Raw genomic sequence first — 20039 nt, forward strand, 5'->3', positions numbered from 1 at the left:
CAGAAACCCAAACAAACAGGCCCTAAAGGCATGACCCTGATTTTAGAGATTGTAGTGAACCCGGTCGGGGGTTCACTACAATCTATAAAAAGGCACATGCTGGCCAGTGGGGACGGCTGCGGATGCAAAATTGTGCCCATGGGTCTGCCAGGTTGTGGGTGGGTTTAAGTATTTCTCCTGTGGGTGCTGACCAACGGCTCGAAAGAGAGCAAAATCCCTTGGCCCATATTGCAACTCCATCCCAACAGCCAACTCTCCTCCATTGGAATAACACCCCACCTCTATAAAAAGGGAACCGACACTCTCGATCTCAAATTATCATCCTTGCCTGAGTTACTTCACCTTCTACTCGAGCACTCGTCCTCACCCCTCGGAGGCAGCAGGCCAGCAGTCGTGCTTTGAAGCAGCGGCAACAACAAGTGTAAGGATGGCAAGAATGGTCACAACATCATGGCTGCATCCGGCGTCCCCTTCCTCTCTCCCCATCTATAGCGAACATGGTTATTTTAGGGCATGTATGTGATTTTGGTGATTAACGACTACATAGTCAATGGGATTAACAAGTTTATCACGTATATACTTTAGTATTTCTCATGGATGCAACACATGAAGAAGTCACCTAAGTGGGACAAAGATTGGATTGAATTGGACAACTCCCAGAAAATTGGTACACACCGAATGGTCTGGCGTAGAGGTATTGGTACATGCCAGAGCATATTTCAGAAGAGGTTGCAACTGTTGAAGATTGAAGATCAACACATCGGATATTCCGGTGCTCATACTGGATACTTACATTGGAGTAATTGTAACGACTAATTTTGGCATGGTTGTACACACCGAATGTTCCGGCACATTGAAGATCTACACGTTGGAGAAATGCACAGTGAAGAGAAGTGGCTCGGTTGGCCCAAGTATGTACACCGGATAGTCCGGTGATGGAGTTCAGGGTAACACTGGAATATTCGATGTTCACAATGAGATTGAGTAGGGATCCAACGACTAGTTGCAGCTTCAGTACATGCCGGATGTTCTACTGCATGTACTACTGTTAATGCCAGAACATTTGGTGTTCGCAGTCATTTTGAGTTGTTAGAGCAATGGTTAGTTCATGGCGTTGAGGCTATATATACCCCCACTCGGTCATTTGAGTGTGCTGGAGTATAGAGAAGCTCATATACACTTAAGAAGACATTAAGTCACCAAAGTGCTAAAAGTGATTCTCCAAGGCAATTGGCATAATATTATGGAGTGATCAGTGCTATTAGGCCTAGAGAGTATTCTTTCTTGGTATTGTACCTAGAGAGGGGATTAAGGAGTGATCCAACCTTGTACCAAGTGGAACGTTGGCACCTTGGAGTCTTGGTGACTCGCTGGCACTGTGAGCCTTGGTAGCTTAAGCTTGTCGACCCTTCAGCTTCGTGTAGAGCGGTGACAAGAAGCTTGTACAGGGATGAAGAGACCCTTGCCTTGGTGGCTCAAGCTCTGAAGTGAAGATGGTAGCAAGTGACCAGAAGAGAGGCTTGTGGTGAGCCTTGCCTTTGTGGCTTGATGACTCAATCTACTTGAGGCCTAGGTGACTCAAGGGTTGTGACCTAGTGTCGACCAGGAGCAATAGCCTAAGTGGATGCTCCAACATGGACTAGGTGTGGCGTTTATACCAGAGATACCACAGGATAAAAATCTCTCACTACAACAGAAATAATCATCCGAGTCGGATCATCAGTACCGGCTAGAATAGAACCAGCACTGATAAAGTATCAGCGCCGGTTCATACAATCCTGTGCTCGATCATCGATTGAGCTGAGTTGAACAGTCATTGATACTAAGTATCAGTGCTGGTTCTTGGAATAAACCAGTACTGATACTTCAATGCCGGCTGGTAACCATGAGCCGGTAGTGATATTGAGTATCAGTACTAGTTCGTATTACGAGACGACACTAATAAGTGTACAGTCTATAAAAGGCGCCTTTTTCTCTCCAAGTGCGAACAGAACAGGGAGGAGCTCTGTTATGTTCAGCTCCCGCCATTTATGCCCAACCTTGCACTTGGAGACTTCAAAATTTGGAGGAATCTATGTGACCAAGGTGCTCCAAGGTTAGTAAGATGATCTACATTTCATTTTCACTTAGATTTATTTGCTAGATTGCTCTAGGTTTGAAAGTTTGTGATTGCTCCATGTGATGAATTTTGGGAGGACCTAGAGCTCCAATTGAGCTCTAATTGAGTAAGAATTACAATTTTCTCATTGTATGGCACATAGAGATGATCTACGACTATTCATTTGTGGCTAGATTTTTTTTCCTCAATTGCTCTAGATTTAAAAGTATGTGATTATGCCATGGTGATCTAGATCTCCAATATTCTAGTAGTGATTTAAGAAAAAAAAGTTAAAATCACCACTAAATAGATGAAAACCTAGCTCAAATTTTCTAGTAGTGAATTAGTAAAAATATATTAAAATCACCTCTAAATAAATCAACATATTGAATATGAATATTGTACTGTAGGGATGACACGTCCACATGCTAGTCGCAAGCGGATGTGGTAGTATTTAGAAGGTGGGTCCTTTGACCCAGACCAATTGCCGGAAGGTGATGGGCCATCTAACATGGAGCAATCAATATGCGAGGTAATTCAATAAATTAGATGTGTATTTTGAAATATAGAATGGTTATCAGTTTGATGGTTTTTTAATGATTGCTAAAATGTAATGATAATAAAAAAATTGCAGATGTACTGGACATGAATGTACAAGGTTGACTGTCGCGGCCCAGAGTTCTTTCTAGGCATGGATGGTTTTTTTAGGGCTACAATGGAATATAGGAAACCAAAAAAATAAGCGTGATGATCACTATATATGTTGTCCGTGTGTTAATTGCAAGAATGAGAAGCAATTCTCAGTCATAGAGCAGATTCATGCACACTTGTTTTGCAGGGGTTTCAAGCCTTGCTATATCCGTTGGACCGAGCACGGTGAACATGAGGAGGTTGTGCACGAAGAGCAGCCTATAGCTGAGTAAGACAGAGGCAACAATATGATGGATGACGAAGACATCGATATATCGGTGTTCGAAGATATTTGTCAGCAATGATGATGATGACCTAGACAAAATGTTGCGCAATGCGGAGGAAAACTTCACCAGTGAAAATCAACACGAAAAGTTCCAACGCATAATAGAGGACTATAAAGCACTGGTGTTCTCGGGCTGTAAGAAAGAGCACAACAAGCTGCATGTTGTCTTGACATTGCTACAAATGAAGTCTAGTAATGGTTGGTCTGATAAGGACTTCAACGAGTCGTTATGATTCTTAAGGGACTTGCTTCCAAAGGACAATGAGTTTCCTAAAAACACATACCACACCAAGCAGATTGTCTGCCCATTAGGGTTGGAAGTAGAGAAAATACATGCTTGTCGAAATGACTACATGTTGTATTGCAACGGTGATGCAGACTTGGAAGTGTGTCGTATTTGCGGTGCATCACGATACAAGTGCAACGTTGATGATATCGATAGCGATGATGTATGGGAGAAGAGTAAGGATAAAAGACCGCCTACTAAGATGATTTGGTATTTTCCTATAATCTTCCATCTAAAGCGATTGTTTGCCAATAAAACGAATATCGAGTTGATACGATGGCATACCGAAGGGCGCAAGAAAGATAAAATGCTTAGACACCTTGCTGATGGAATACAATGGAGAAATTTCGATACAAAATACAAGGAATTCAATTGCTAAAGTGAGGAATATAAGGTTCAGATTGAGTACGGATGGGATGAATTCTTTTGGCAACATGGGCAATAGTCATAGCACTTGGCCTGTGACTCTCTTTATCTACAACCTTCCATCTTGGCTGTGTATAAAGCGAAAGTTCCTTATAATGCCTTTGCTGATCAGTGGGCCGAACCAACCTGACAATAATATCGATGTGTATCTCTAACCATTGCTTGAATATCTCTTTGTACTATGGAAAGATGGCGTACGAGTGTGGGATGAATACAAACGTGAGCATTTTACCCTACGTGCAATGCTGTTCTTAACGATCCAAGATTGGTCTGCTCTTGCTAAACTACCAGGACAGTCTTTAAAAGGCTACAATAGATATGTATGGTGCTTGGATAAAACATGTAGGATCGATTGCACTCTAATAAGACAATCAGAGGGGGGGGGGGTGAATGATTGCGGAAACCAAATTCAAAGATAAACTCACCCAAATTGAAAATTGATTTAAACTCAGTATTCAACTCGAAACTGGATTCAAATACAAAACTAACCAAACAAAAATTGAGTTAATCAGATATGTGGATCAAGAATAATGCCTAGTTGAAGCAAACCGTGTCAACCAAAATCAAGTAGATGAGTTGACCAAAAAGCTACTTAAGATCAACCAGACTGTGGCAACTTGAATCAAGTAGATTAAAACCTAGTTGAGTTGACCGAAAAGCTACTTGAGATCAAACCAAATCCACTCAAAATTTTCACAGATCAAACACTAAATATTATAGTAAGGTTTTGGATGGATTAAACAAAGACGATACTTGATAGGAACACAAAATTTATCGAAAACCAAAACCAAGTACGTAGAATATAGAACAGAGAGAAAATTCCAAATAAGCAACTCATCAACTTATGAAACTTGATTTTCATTACATAGATTAGTTTACAAGATGCCTCTCCAAAGGATCCAACAAGGATTTCCACGAAATCCTAAAACAACCCTCTCTAGGATTTCTCTATTTTTCTCTCTGTTGTGTTGTCTACCTAATACAACTGACCTCTCTATTTTTAGGATAGCCATACGCACAAACGTGAACGAATCGAACTACAACTCCAAGTACTCAACCTGGTCTCTATCCTCCTCTAATCACAAGAGGACAATCAACTTCTGTTAATTAAACTAATTAGCCAACAATTCTCATGTAATCATGCATGCAACATCTCTCATTCATACATGCATGTACATAACTAACTCAGAGCCTGTCTCTGACACTAACTCTTGTCTTAAGTCCAGCCACCACACAATTCCCTAGTGCCTACTCTGACTCGAATATAAATTAGTCTTCATGTCCTCTCACGATCATATCACCTCCTACGTCCATCGCGAAACCTTGTCTCCATATGCATTGTTCTCTTAGCTTGAACGTCATGCGTGACATTCTCGATCACTACAATCTCAGTTCCTTCTGAACATAGTCGGCGAACCTTAGTTCCTCCCTGAACTTAACTCGCCAATCCATCATTGACCATGTTCTCCTTCGAGCAACACCTACACATGAATCAAACAACAAATAAGTACTAGCACAAGTCCTCCCTGACTTGACTAAAGATTAGTTCATGCAACACTACTCACAGGAGTATATTGCATCATCTCTACGCTAACACCAGCGTATAAGCATATCTAAGCAACATCTTATCAACTCATGAACATTATCCTAATGTCATTATGCTTCAAGTTCATCATTCAAACCAATTTTTCATCACATGATCTCACAAAACACGGGGTTATGGCTGAAGAACTGTAATAAAATGGTCTACATGGACCACTGTAGGTTTCTACTCCTGGATTAGTCATATCGAAGGAATAAAAGAGCTTTTGACGGGATAGTGGATACTCGTCGAGCTCTGAAGGTTTACACTGGGGAACATGTATATAAGATGGCAAAGAATCTTAAAGTTGTCCTTGGAAAGGGGAAATGAAGTACAAAATTGTCAGCTAGAAAATTCCCTCATATGTTTAAAAAGAGATCATTTTTTTGAACCTACCTTATTGGAATCACTTGATGGTCTGACACGCAATCGACATCATGCATGTGGAGAAGATCGTGTTTGACAGCTTGATTGGTACCTTACTAGACATACATGGCAAAATAAAAGATACACTCAATGCACGGTTGGACTTATAAGATATGAAGCTAAGGAAAACTCTGCATCTTAAAATCCTAGGCAACATGGCAAATCAACTTCCCACGACTTGCTACACCCTGAGCAAGGAAAAGAAGATATGCCTCTGCAGTTGCTTGCATGAAATCAAAGTTCCGACTGGTTACTCCTCCACCGTAAAGAGATTAGTGAACATGAAAACTTTGAAGTTAATTGGCATGAAGTCCCATTATTGTCACATGATGATGATACAGTTTCTTGCTGTTTCAATTAGAGGTATTCTACTGGATAAGATCCGAGACCCAATCATAAAGTTGTGTTCATTTTTCAAAGCAATTTCACAAAAGGTCATTGATCCGAGCAAACTAACAAAGCTGCAAGAAGACATAGTGCATACTATATAACAGCTTGAGAGTATTTTCCCTCCATTATTTTTTGACAGAATGCCCCATCTCATTATTTACATCATGCATAAGATAAAGTACATCCGCCCCATGTTTCTACATCAAATGTATCCTTTCAAAAGATTCATGTCAATTATGAAGAAATATGTTCGTAATGGAGGTCGGCCAGAAGGTTGCATGGCCCAAGGCTGAGGAACGGAGGAGGTCGCTGAGTTCGCCATTGACTACATAGATCTGAAAACAATTGGTAAGCTTATATCTTGCCATGAGGGAAGGCTAAAGAGGAAAGGGGCACTAGATTATTGTACAGTCCATTCCAATGATTATGTTTCATTCACCTAAGCATATTTTGCAGTTTTCCAACATTCAATTGTAGTGGACCCGTATGTCAATATACACGTGCAAATGCTACGGTCCACAAATCCAACAAAGTTAGAGGATTGGATTGCAAGAGAGCACATAAATAATTTTAGTAGTTGGTTACATAGACACATGATGGATAAAGATACAAATGATGCATTGTTAGAAATGCTGACTAATGGGTCGTCAACTACGATTTATACATACAAATCATACAACATTAATAGCTATATATTTTATACGAGAGCACAAGACAACAAGAGTACTAACCAAAATAGCGGTGTCTGTATTGATGCCTACGACCGCGATGGTAATAGGGAGACCTACTATGGATTCATAGGGGAGATTTGGGAGATTCAATATGGAGAATAGTTGATTATCCTCCTCTTCTAGTGCCAATGCGTTAGACTCCCAGGTGCAGTGAAAAATGATAAGTACGGTATGACTACCGTCGATCTCAAACTCGTCGGATACAGAGAAGAACCATTTGTGCTTGCCAAAGATATTACCCAAGTCCTCTATTTAAAGGACCTGGACCCAGTTAATAAGGAGGAGCGCCATGTGGTTCTTCGAGAAAAAACAAAGAATGTCGGTGTTGAGGATGTATTCGATGAGGAAGACTACAATCAATTCGACAACCTACCTCCTTTAGAATGTCGACTTGCCTCTCATTGACAACACTGAGGAACCTACCTACATACGCCACGATCATAACGAAGCTATAATCGTTAAATGAAAACAACTTTGATGTAATAATTAATTCAAGATTCGCTGTAATTTGTATCAAGGACATGTATTAAGTAAGAATATACTTTATTTTGTATTAAGTAAAAAGTTTACAGCTATCATTTATTCTTTAATTAGTACAAATAAAGCTATAGTATGATAGTTATAGATCTAATTTGTATCTACTAAGATTATACCTTAATTTCTATTAAGTAAAAGATTTTGTTATGCTTTAATTACATGTAATGAATATGTACTAGACAAATTATAAACCTAATATAAAATAACTTACCTAATAAACAATAAATTACAGGCCAAGATATACAACAAAATATTTTGTCAAAAAAAGAAAAATAATATCAGTGTCGGTTATAGAAAAAACCCGGCACTAATAACCCTAGCATCAGTGCTAGCTTAGTTGTAAAACCGGCACTAATACTGGTATAATTGTCAGTTGTAGACCACAGCCGGCACTAATACTCTACACGCCAAATGGTCCAACGTACAGACCAGACGCTTCGATGTGACGACACACATCAGATGGTCCTGTGTCTAAAATTTTCTACATAACGGATGCTTTGTGGTTTATAGCGGCTGTGGATGACACAAAATGGATGGTCCGGCGTTTGGAGTTTGTGCATGCCGGATCATCCGACGTTCACTGCCTTCCCGATGTTGTATCAGTGTCGGCTTGATTTTACAACCAACACTGATAGTCCATGCATCAGTGTCGGCTAGGTTATACAACCAACACTATTACTAGTATCAGTGTTGGTTGTATACCATAGCCAAAATTGATACTCTATCCCTATATATATCAGGATTTAGCCACAACCTCTCTATCCCTTGCGCGCCTACCGATTCCACTGTCTCTCCGATGCCACCATCCTCGAAGCCCTACTGTCTCCTCAACACAGCTATCCCCATCCCCGTTGCCATTCCCGGAGCCCCGCTGTCCTCGTCGCCGTCCTCATCCCCATCGCCGTCCCAAGAGCCCCGTCATCCTCGTCCCCGTTGTTGTCCCTGTCACCATCTATTGTCCCCATCCCTATCGCCATCCCAGGAGTCCCGTCGTCCTCATCCCTATCGCCGTCCCCGTCCCTGTCCTCGTTGCCATCCCTAGAGCCCAAATGTCCTCATCGTCATCCCTATCACCTTCTGTCGTCCGCGTCCCCTTCACCGTCCCAGGAGCCCTGCCATCCTCGTCCTCATCCCCATCGCCATCCCCAGAGCTCCACTATCCCCGTTCCCATCGCCGTCCCTGGAGCCAACGCCCAGCCCTCTATGGAGTGTACTGCATAAAGGTTTTTGCCTAAAAAACTTTTTAGTCCCTACAAAAAAATATGTATGATATGTGTTCTTATATATGTAATTTTTTCCTACAGAAATGTTTAGCCCTTTCAAAAAAATTGTATGACAAGTGTTCTTGAATCTGTACAAAAAATTTTGAGTCCCTGTTAAAATCTATTGAAAAAGATTATTTCTACCAAATCAGTTTATATTGACTTTCATTTTGTGCTACATCATAGAAAATTCGTACAACATCTTGTGAAATGAACAAAAATAATTGAATCCTTAAAACATCTGTGTGAATTCATGAGAATAGAGGGAGAGTAGGGAGAGGATAAGAAAGGAGATCGAGAGACAGAGGACGTCAGAATGAAGAGAAGCATAATAACATTCGCCATGATGAATGGATGTACATACCTCCTCCTCCCTGATGTTTTGGTAGGAGAGGATCCTTATATGGGTTCTTGAATTCCTATATGTGGTATGCATGATACCTTTGAGAATTGAATGATTTTTTTTAAAAAAAATAAGTTTGCAAAATTCACCATGCACTAAAGAACATAGTGGGATGGTAAAAAACAAAAATAGTTTTGTTCATATTCGGAGAACAAATAACACTTTTGTAGTTAACCAAGCACAAGCTTTAATAATTAAGTACCTAAAAACCAAAGGATACCCGAGACTTTGAAATCAGATCATTGTTCAATGCTTGTACTGAAAGTGATACATTGAGATATTAGTAGTTCTTCCCATGATCTTAGATGCTACTTGAACTAGATGTGTTTGACCTGGGCCAACTTGCTAGTATTGCAACTTGCTAGTCTATTTGACGCATTTCAGCATATTCTGCTAGTTGCTATTTCTTGATGTATCCGCTAGCTGTCATATATGCTAATGTCGATGTTGCAAGAAATTTGAATAAATAAAATTTTTATGTAGGAATGACACATACAAAATCAATTCGCCATCCACGAATGTGCCCATTGATACAAGGCCCCTCATCTGACTAGGATCCAGTCTCAGATGATGCTCGGGATCAAAGCTCGAGTGCATACCTAAATTTGAATCAACCTGATGCTGATGCTCTGAAGGGTTCGACCACTAATGATGTGGTCTCATCTCCGACCACTGATGTTGCGCTGGTGGGTCAGTCGTTTGAAGAACCAAGGATTAGCCGAAGTCCCAACAAGATGCTTGAGGGACGTTTTGTCATCATGGAAGTGGATTCAGCCAGGGAGCCCAAAAAACCTTTAAATGCACTCTGGCTGTTCAAAAAAGCATGCAGGTGTCTCATAAGGGACCACATCATAATCACTTATAGAACTTGGAGATACAAATGAGGTGATAAATGGGTGGTTCCCGATAGCATTAAGGGTTTTATGTGGAGCAAGTTGCCGAAAAAGTGCGAGTACCCTGAAGGATGCAACATGGCCATAGTGAAGCATCATGCCATAGTCATAATGGGCAAATTTTTTAAGAATTTTAAGGAAATTTTGTACAGAGATTATCACTTGAAGGGTCGAACATTGGACTAGGATGATTATCTGACGGTAAAAGATTTTTGGAACAATTTCGTGAAGTGCAGGGATTCAGAGGAAGCAAAAAAGATAAGTGAAACAAACAAGGCTAACTCCAAGAAGAACTTATACCCCCATAGAACTAGCTCATGCGGGTATGTTAGGAAACTTAACGAGTGGGATAAGATGGAAGAAGACATAACTAAAAGCGGTGTCACACCTGCGATGGCTGAGTGAATTTCATGAGCAAAGAACTTCTTGTATGGGAAAGGGGTGACTCATTCTACTGATGGAAGCTTATGCTTCAAAAGCGAACGAGAACATGAAGTCACACAGAAGATTAGAGATGCCCATATCCAGTGTTCTCAGGTCTCTTTACAGGCAGATAGGGAGAACAAAGAGCTAACTTTGGCACTAGAAAACAAGGAGCACACTGGTCGCACATGAGGCAAGGGTTTGAGGCCTTAGAAGGTCGGATTTGAAGAAAACGCTGACACTTACAAGAAACAAAGAAAAAAATATTGATGAAATGATGGCCAATCTAAAAGAAGAACTTCAAGAGGAGAGACGAATGATAGATGAAAAAATAGCAGCAGCAAGCCAGGGAGCAAGCAAGGCAGGAGTAGGTAGTCGGCGTAGATAATGCTTTTTTTCATGAGCCCTCGTGGTCCTTGGAGCAATTGCGCATCCATGGGGCTTCCAGGAGAATCCTTAATCCGTCACCTCATGGATGACATCACAGAAAGCACACCATGCAAGCTTGTTGTACCCACCTCGGGTGTTCCCACCACGATGGCTAGGGGTCTGGCTGAGCAATGGGTGGAAGGGACTCTCTTCAACGGTCGTCTGATACCACAGGGATACACCAGGGTACACGTGTATAGTGTAATACATGTGTACTATAAAAGTAAGCTAGATTACCCTAGAGATGTGGGGGAAATGAGGCTTTCAAAAAATGTAGGCCATTAAGTCCTATGGCGTAAGCGTGATATATTATTTGGCGAAGACACAGACGAGTCTGGGACTAATTTGGAGTCATTAAACCCACCTAGAAGATATCCGCCTTCTTCTTCGTCGCCTCCACAGCCACCTAGGAGATCTCCACCTCCTTTGCCATCGTGTCCACAACCACCCAGAAGATCTCCACCTCTGTTGTCGCCTCCACAGCCACCAAGAAGATCTCCAACCCCTTTGCCACCACCGCCTATCTCACTTCAAAAGCCGGTAGCACTGACACAATCTCAGAAGTTGATTTCATCTCAGAAATTGACTTCTTCACAGTAGCGAGTAGCAGCTAAGAAGCAGCAGGCAACATCTAAGAAGCTGACATCTCCCCTCCCTTATGATAAAACTAATGAGGAAATTAGAAGGAAAGTGAATGCCGATGTCACTGCACACTGTAAACGTATTGAGCCAAAGAAGAGTGCTATCGATCCAGCAAGGGTCGCCAAGTTTCTTCAGACTTTGGCTTGCCCTGTGGACCCACCGATAAAATCTAACTACACGCGCATCATGGGCAAAAAACAATTGAGGAAGGGGTCGTGCGATCAGGTAAAAAACAAAGAGTGTTAGAACAACAGGAAGAATTAGAAAGAAACTTTCTAATTGATGCTGGAATGACAAAAGAAGCACTTCATGATGAGTTCAAGATTGAAAAAGAAAAAACTAGATGGCAATTTAAGCTTGACGAACCACTGGTCGAGTCCCTGTTAGAGCTAACAACCCAAATACAGAGATTTCATTCGTGGTACTTGATATAGTTAAAGGCCGGTGGAGAAATGTTCACGTTCCAATACAGACATTGTGATTTCCTCCACGGGGACGACAAAGTCTGGATTCATTTCGATGAAATGTATCAAATGTACAAGCAAGATGCCCTCGGTGTTCAACTTAAGTTTATGGACTCTATAAGTGTCTTACCAGTATAATTCACAGTATATATTCTTTTATCATTAGACTGAATATCTTAACTTCTTGTGTATGTAGAATGGAGATACATGCATACGGTCAAAAGGGCATCACTAAAGTAGGATGCCTCAATCCAATGAAAATAAACCAGATGATGGTCGCCATCCAGCCACAAGCAACTGAAGATTATGCACTTGATTTTATTCAAACGTACCAATTAAAGAGATACATACTTTTACCTTACAACTTTGGGTACGTGTTTCCCTCCATGTTTATTCTACTCTTTTTGAGCATCATGATGTTAGGACTTAGGACTAATTACCTATGGTGACATTTGTGCAGTTTTCATTAGGCTCTCTTTGTCATCCGGACTGATTATAGCATTATCGTTAACCCTGACACCAAAAGAAATCCTGTAGTCCAATACCAATCCATCATAGACTTGCTACAAAGGTAAACTAATCATTTCATTAAAATGCTTTAGTAAACTTCAAATTGACTAAATCTAAGTCCAGTTATGGTCAATAATCACACTGGTATATGGTGTACGTGCCCTACATCAAGAGGAAATGATGTCACTTTCCATTCCGGAAGGAATGGAAAGTCGTAACTAACTTTCCTTGTAGGATTCAGACTGAGGTAAACAATTTATGTGGCTACTATGTATGTGACTTCATTCATGGATGAACCAAAAACAATTTTAGTACCATTATCAAAGCTGAGGTAAGTGGTATACATATTGATGATTAATTTTTAGTTCCTACTCGTATTCAAATAGATTGATTTCTTCAATTCTGGTAATTACAGGACCTCGAGCTAGAAACAGGTATCATCACACTGCAAAGAATCAACACAATTCAGGAATAACTATGCGGGTTCATCAATGACCAAGTCATTCCAGAGTCTGGGTGGTACCATATTTTCAAATGGTGTTATTCGCAAGCCGTCCCTTCACCTAGTCCATGGAGTTTGTTACCTGATTCTTCTCAAGGCAAAAAGCGTAGTTCAGGGTCTTCGGTCAATAAGAAGAATTGAATGACATCGCTTCTTACCCTTTTGTTCCATACTGGTGTTAATTATGAACTTTTATTGCAAACTTGTCTTAGTTATGAACTCTAGTTAATGGCATGTAAAATAATATGGTTACGTATATATGAATGAGATAAGATGTGAATGAATTGTGCATGTACGTGAGATTAGATGAGCTGAGAAGATTATATGTGCATGAGAAACTTGAATGCATGTTTATCTTGTTGTATGTGATATTATTGGTGCTGTTACCGGCAACAACTAGATTCTGTACAGGGGGAGGGACCATCAATGCCGGCTCATGAAAGAAAGCCAGCACTGATACGGAGACTATCAGTGCCAGATTTTACCACAAACCGGCACTGATAGTTTGAGTATCAGTGTCGGTTCCTTGTTATGGACTAATACTTATTATCAGTGCCACTTCAAAAACCGCCACTGATGGTGTTTTGGAGCTGGCATTGATGACCATTTCTGTAGCAGTGTCTTGTGCCAAGTTTGCTCTCTCTACCTTCTTTACGTTTCTACATTTAAATACTTGCAATTTACCTTTATGTCTTTACCTTCCTAGAGTAGTTTGATAGGATTGGCTATAGGTTGCAAACCCTTTTTAGCGGTATAGTAGACACACTAGATAAACCTAGAGCTCATTTAGATAGAATTTGATATAGGTTTATCTTGTGAAGTTTTTGAAGTTGATTAGTTTTAGATGTCCTAATTCACCCCCCCCCCCTCTTATGACGCCACCGATCCCTTCCACCATTGCCCGAGGTCGGCGAGGTCCCCATCACCATGGCCAAGGACATCGAGGATGAGGGCAGCCACGCGAGGATCCAGATCCACAGTAGGGATTAGGTTTGTCGATTCCTTCTTCTGTTGGCCAGATATATTGCTTGCTTGCTTCAATGGATTCGTTAGCTGCAGATCTGTGAGAGGAGTAGGAGAGACCATGATGTCATGTAGCTCCTACCATGGCCACACCTGGTGGCTACCCGCTGGGTCTCGAGTGCTCGTTAAGCACGGGTGTGGGTGCAGGTACGGGTACGGTTTTAGGGATCGGTGACATCCTAAAAAGGGGTGAATTATGACACTTAAAAACTTAACCTAATTGGCTCTAAACACCTCACAAGATAAACATAAATCAATTTGTATCTAAATATGCTCTAGATTTGTTTAGTGTGTCTATTCTACTGCTCAAAAGGTTTGCAACCTATAGCAAATCAAAGCAAACTACTCTAGAAAAGTAAATGTATAAAGGTAGATTGCAAGAATGTAAATGCGAATGCATAAAGATGGTAGAGAAAGCAAACTCGGTACAAGAGATTTTTATCCTGTGGTACCGATGGCATAAATGCTATCCCTAGTCCACGTTAGAGCTCTACCAAGGATATGCTCCTAGAAACGGCACTCGGTCATGACTCTTGAGCCACCAAGCCACAAAGGTAAGACCCCACCACTTGTCTCTCTTCTGGTCACTTGCCACCATGATCACTTCGGAGTTTAAACCACCAAGACAAGCATCTCCACGTCCCCGTACACGTGTCTTGCCTCCGTTCCACACCAAGTCGGAGGATCAACAAGCTTGAGCAACTATGGCTCAAGTTTTTGGTGAGTCACCAAGACTCCAAGACGTCGGCGTACCACTTGGTACAAGTTAGGATCATTTCTTGTTCCACTCTCTAAGCAGCAATCACATAATAACACTCTCTTTAGGCATATAAGCACTAATCACTCACTAATATTGTGCATAATTGTCTTGGATGATCACTTTAAGTACTTTGGTGGCTTGATTGTCTTCTCAAGTGTCTTTGTATTTCTCTAGACTCCAGCAGCATGCCACACCTTCAAATAACTAAGTGGAGAGGTATTTATAGCCTTAAACCCGCCAACTAGCCATTTTCCCAACAGCTCAGAAAAGCTGTTAACACCAGATGATCCAGTGAGAATAGTAGTACTAACACCGGATCATCTTGTGAGTACATCTTCAAAAATGAGCCATTGAAATCCCCACTCAAAGCCTCTATGAACACTAGATAATCTGGTGAGATCTTCAACTCCATCGCCAGACCACGAGCCACTCCTTCTCTGCTTGAGATACTCCGGTGCATTGATCTTCAGAGTACCGGATCTTTTGGTGGGTTGTTCTTCATTCTTCAACACTTGCAGTCGCCTCTGCAAGAAATGCTCTGGTTCTATACTCCGGTGTGCACAAATCAAGTACCAGACCATCTGATAGGTTGATCTCTAGTCTTCTGCATTTGCATTCTTCTTTGCAAGAAATACTCCGGTATTACCCAGTATAGATCACCAGATTATCCAGTGAGGTTCTCAACGTTCTCCCCCTTTATCAAAAACACTCTGGTGTCTCGTGTCCTGTTCACCGGACTATCCAGTGAGACTATCTGTATTCTCCCCTTTATCAACAATGCTCTGCTGTTTCTGTCCATTTGACACTGGACCATTCGGTGAGGTAAAGCTGTCTCTGGACATAAAGCTCTGGTGCATTCAATTCTTCCAGCACCAGACCACTCGATGAGTACATTTTTCTTGGGACTTCTCCAATTCATCCAAGCTTTGTCCTGGCTATGATGCCTTCTTGATGTATTGTATCCATGAGACATACTAACATATATTCTTGACAAACATGTTAGTCCCAATGACTATATTGGCATTAATCACCAAAATTACAATCATGGTCTAATAGGGCTATTTTTGCTAAATCTCCCCCTTTTTGGTAATTGATGACAATATAACCAAAGCAAGTGTCAAGTAATAAATGATACCAATTGCAAATAGCACAAAGTCTTACTACATTGTTTGGATGCATATTCTTACCACTTAGCGTCCCTTGTGTCATGGCTCCTCTTTTCTCCATTGCCACTATCTCCACCTTTCATGCTTTTGATACCAAATGTAGATGAGTACCCCTTTATCATCCTTGGCATCTTGCTTGTTCTCCACTAGGCATGCCTCTTGCTTTGGTCGTTAAACTCCCCACCCCCCTCCTTGATTTATCAACAATTTCAAAAAGGACTATAAACACATGTTGAACTCGAGGAAGAGTGTTAGAGCACATGGGAGAGAGTTTCATAAATTATGATCTAATAAAATCATACCAATTTAATAGATATACCAAATATAAGGATAAGAGGCATTGATATCAATTGAAAAAGACAAGCAATGATTATAATTTATGAAACTCACATGATATAATCCAAACTCCCCCTATATGTGTGCATCCATGTAATGAGACCCACTTGTGAATACCACTTGTAGGAATGTACCAATATATGTACAACTAGATAATAAGTAGAAGAAGGAAGTGTAAGGTATATCATGTATAGAGATACCTTAAATGAACAAATGGATTGACAACGATACCAATTAAAGCCTTTAAGCATTGCATACTTCTAGGGACGTGTTGATCACTCCATGAGACTACAAAAGATATAACTTGAAACACATGTTAGTCTAAAAATCATAACCCATAGGATATACTCCCCCTAAATGTGTGTATATAAGAGTTGAATACTTGTGAGAGATATACACTTGTTATTGATAACAATAGGGAGGGTACTCTATAGATTAGTTCATGGCACATAGAGAATATTAATTGTAAAACTAGTACCATGTAAAGAACCTACAACTAATAAACCATGTAGTTTGCTCATAAGAAAGAGAGAAACACAAGCAACCTGCCATATAAAAAATCTACACTAGACATTGCAATAAATTGAATTGAGAGCATGCAATCCAAGACAAAGCAAGTAAATTCATCAATTTAGAGATTTAGCATCTAGTACCTTTGCCTTGTTTACCTTTGGATGAGAATTTGGGTATATGATGATTATTATCTTCATTAATGCGTCCAATCTTGTTCAATTAGCTTCTTTGCTTGAACATTCACTTCATGTTGTGAGCCAAGTCTCTAAATCCCCGAGCTGACTTGTAGACTTCAAGTCTTCTTTGGACCCAAACTAATTGGGGCCCTTTCATGTTGGTCATCGACTTCCTTGGGCATCCAAATGAGTTGGTTCCACCCCCTATCATTTTTTCCAACCATTTGTGCAACTATTTTACCATTGTTCTTCTCCTGAAGCTTGTAGTTGTTGCTCTTGGTTTTAGTCTTATAGTTGGGCTTGGTGTAGATGTTGAAGGTCTTGTTGAAGACGTTCATGATCTTCTTCTTCTCCTTAATCTTCTTCTTGACTTGCTTACATTGAAAGGACTTGTGGCCTTCTTGATGGCACTTGAGGCATATTACGATGGAGCCCTCTGCATGCTTCTTTACCATGGTAGCATGGTTATCTTAAGGAGGTTAGACATGATTTTTACCTTTTAATCTTGCTAAGTCCTTCTATAGTTTCTTCACTTCTTGCTTGAGCTCATCATTCTCTTGTGTAATTAGTTTATTAGATGGTTCTACAACAATATTCTCAATGCATGTCTTATTGCAAAGGGGTGAGCTAGATAAATCAATCAAATCATTACAAGAAATGGAAACATATACCTTAGATTTGAAATTAAAGAGGTAGATTTCTTCAAAGAGATCTTAGTTTGAGATTCAATGTACTAGCCTTAAGCTCATCATTCTCCTTTTTTAGCAAATTGAATTTACTCAATAATTGTTCATAATTAGAAACAAAGGTAGAATGAATGTCATTAAGTGCATTGAGTTTCTTAAGCTCTTTTGATTGTTTCTTAAGGGCCCTTTGTTGCTCATCGATCAAATGAAGAAGCTCTTTTTTAGAGGGGGAATCCTCATTTGATTCATCATCACTTATATCGCTATACATACTTTTGGCTATAAGGCACTTGTTAGATTAATTACGCGATGATGACTTGCATGATGATGATCTTGAGGAAGAATTTCTCTCGGAGGGGAGGATAGTGAGGCTTTCATCACTTAAACTCAATTCTTCATGTCTCTCACCCATCTTCCTATACTTGCAAATGCTTTGCTTCTTCCTCTTATTTCCCTCTTATTCTTAGCCTTCTTCTCCTTCTTGATATGATCAATTGTGTTGATCAAGTCTTTAATGGAGATTGGATGATCAATCTTGGTATTGATCCTCTTCATATTATTCTCTAATTTTGAAAAGAGTTTGGCGATCTTGGGATCAATTTCTTCATCACTTGATGTGCTTTGATCATCCTATTTATTTCTCTCTTCATCTTGATCACGATCATCTTTGCTTAAGCTTGATTCTTGCTCTTGCCTCCTCATTATTGCCTTCATGTATTGATGTTGAGCTTTCTTGCTTGTGAGGATAAGGTTCTTGATGTCAGATGAGGTAGAAGCTTCAACTCTCATATTCATGGTCATCTCATGGGTGGTGATCTTGTTGAGAACTTGACTTAGAGTCATTTTGCTCATGTCATGGTTGCATAGATGATGGAGATAATTAACTTGTACTTTGAAAGAAGAGCTTGAAGTATTCTTCTCACCACTTAAGCATCTTCAATTTGTGTCAAACCTAGCCCATTGATCTCATTGACAAGAATATTCAAACGTAAGTACATGTTATTAACACTTTCATGGGCAAATTGTTTGATGGTATTGAGCTTAGTAACAAGCACATGATATTTCTCATTGTGTACATCCTTTGTGCCTTCATGTATTTCAATGAGACTATTCCGAATATCATGTGCATTAGTGAGAGAATAAACATGATTAAATGCATCAACACATAAAGATAATAAAAGGATACTCTTTGTCAATGCATCTAATTGTCTTTCTTTGTTTGTGAGATGTTGCCTCATCCCTTCCTTAGTGATTCTCCAAACATCTAAATCTTTAGCTTGCAAATAATAAGTCAATAGAATTTTTCATTAGGGGAAATTAGTGCTGTCGAAATATGAAGTGCTATAGGTATCCAACCCAACCTCGAACGTCACAACTCTACGAGGTTAAACCTATCAAGAGCATGAGACTCTGATACCAATTGTAGAGACCGGTGATGTCCTAAGAGAGGGTGAATTATGACACTTAAAAATCTAACCTAATTGACTCTAAAAACTTCAAAAGATAAACCTAAATTATTTTCTATCTAAATATGCTCTAGGTTTATCTAGTGTGTCTATTCTACCACTTAAAAAGTTTGCAACCTATAGCCAATCCTATCAATCTACTCTAGGAAAGTAAATGCACAAAGGTAAATTGCAAGAATGTAATGCGAAAGCATAAAGACGGTAGAGAAAGCAAAGTCGGTATAAGAGATTTTTATCTTATGGTATCAATAGTATAAATGTCACCACTAGTCCACGTTGGAGCTCCACCAATGATATGCTATGAACGGCACTCAGTCACGACTCTTGAGCCCCTAAGCCACCAAGTCAAGGTCTCAAACCGGATGAGCCACCAAGCCACAAAGACAAGACCACACCACTAGCCTCTCTTCCGATCACTTACCACCGTGATCACTTCGAAGCTTAAGCCACCAAGGCAAGCGTCTCTGGGTCCTCGTACACGTGTCTTACCACTGCTCCACATCAAGTCAGAGGGTCAACAAGCTTAAGCAACTCTGGCTCAAGTTTTCGGTGAGTCACTAAGACTCCAAGGCGTCGGTGTACCACTTAGTAATGGCTAGGATCACTCCTTGATCCACTCTCTAGGCAGCAATCAACTAGCAACACTCTCTCTAGGCTTACAAGGACTAATCACTCACTAATCTTGTGTTCAATTTTTTTGATGATCACTTTAAGCACTTTGGTAGCTTGAATGACTTCTCAAGTGTCTATATGTTTCTTTGTACTCCAGGAGCATGCCACACCTTTAAATGACTAAGTGGAGGAGTATTTATAGTCTTAAACCTGTCAACTATCCGTTTTCCCAACGGCTCAGAAAAGCTGTTAACACCAGATGATCCGGTGAGAATAATAGTACTAACACTGGATCATCTAGTGAGTACATCTTCAGAAACT

This window comes from Phragmites australis, chromosome 24, assembly GCF_958298935.1.
Source record: "Phragmites australis chromosome 24, lpPhrAust1.1, whole genome shotgun sequence".
NCBI classification, from domain to species: Eukaryota; Viridiplantae; Streptophyta; class Magnoliopsida; order Poales; family Poaceae; genus Phragmites; species Phragmites australis.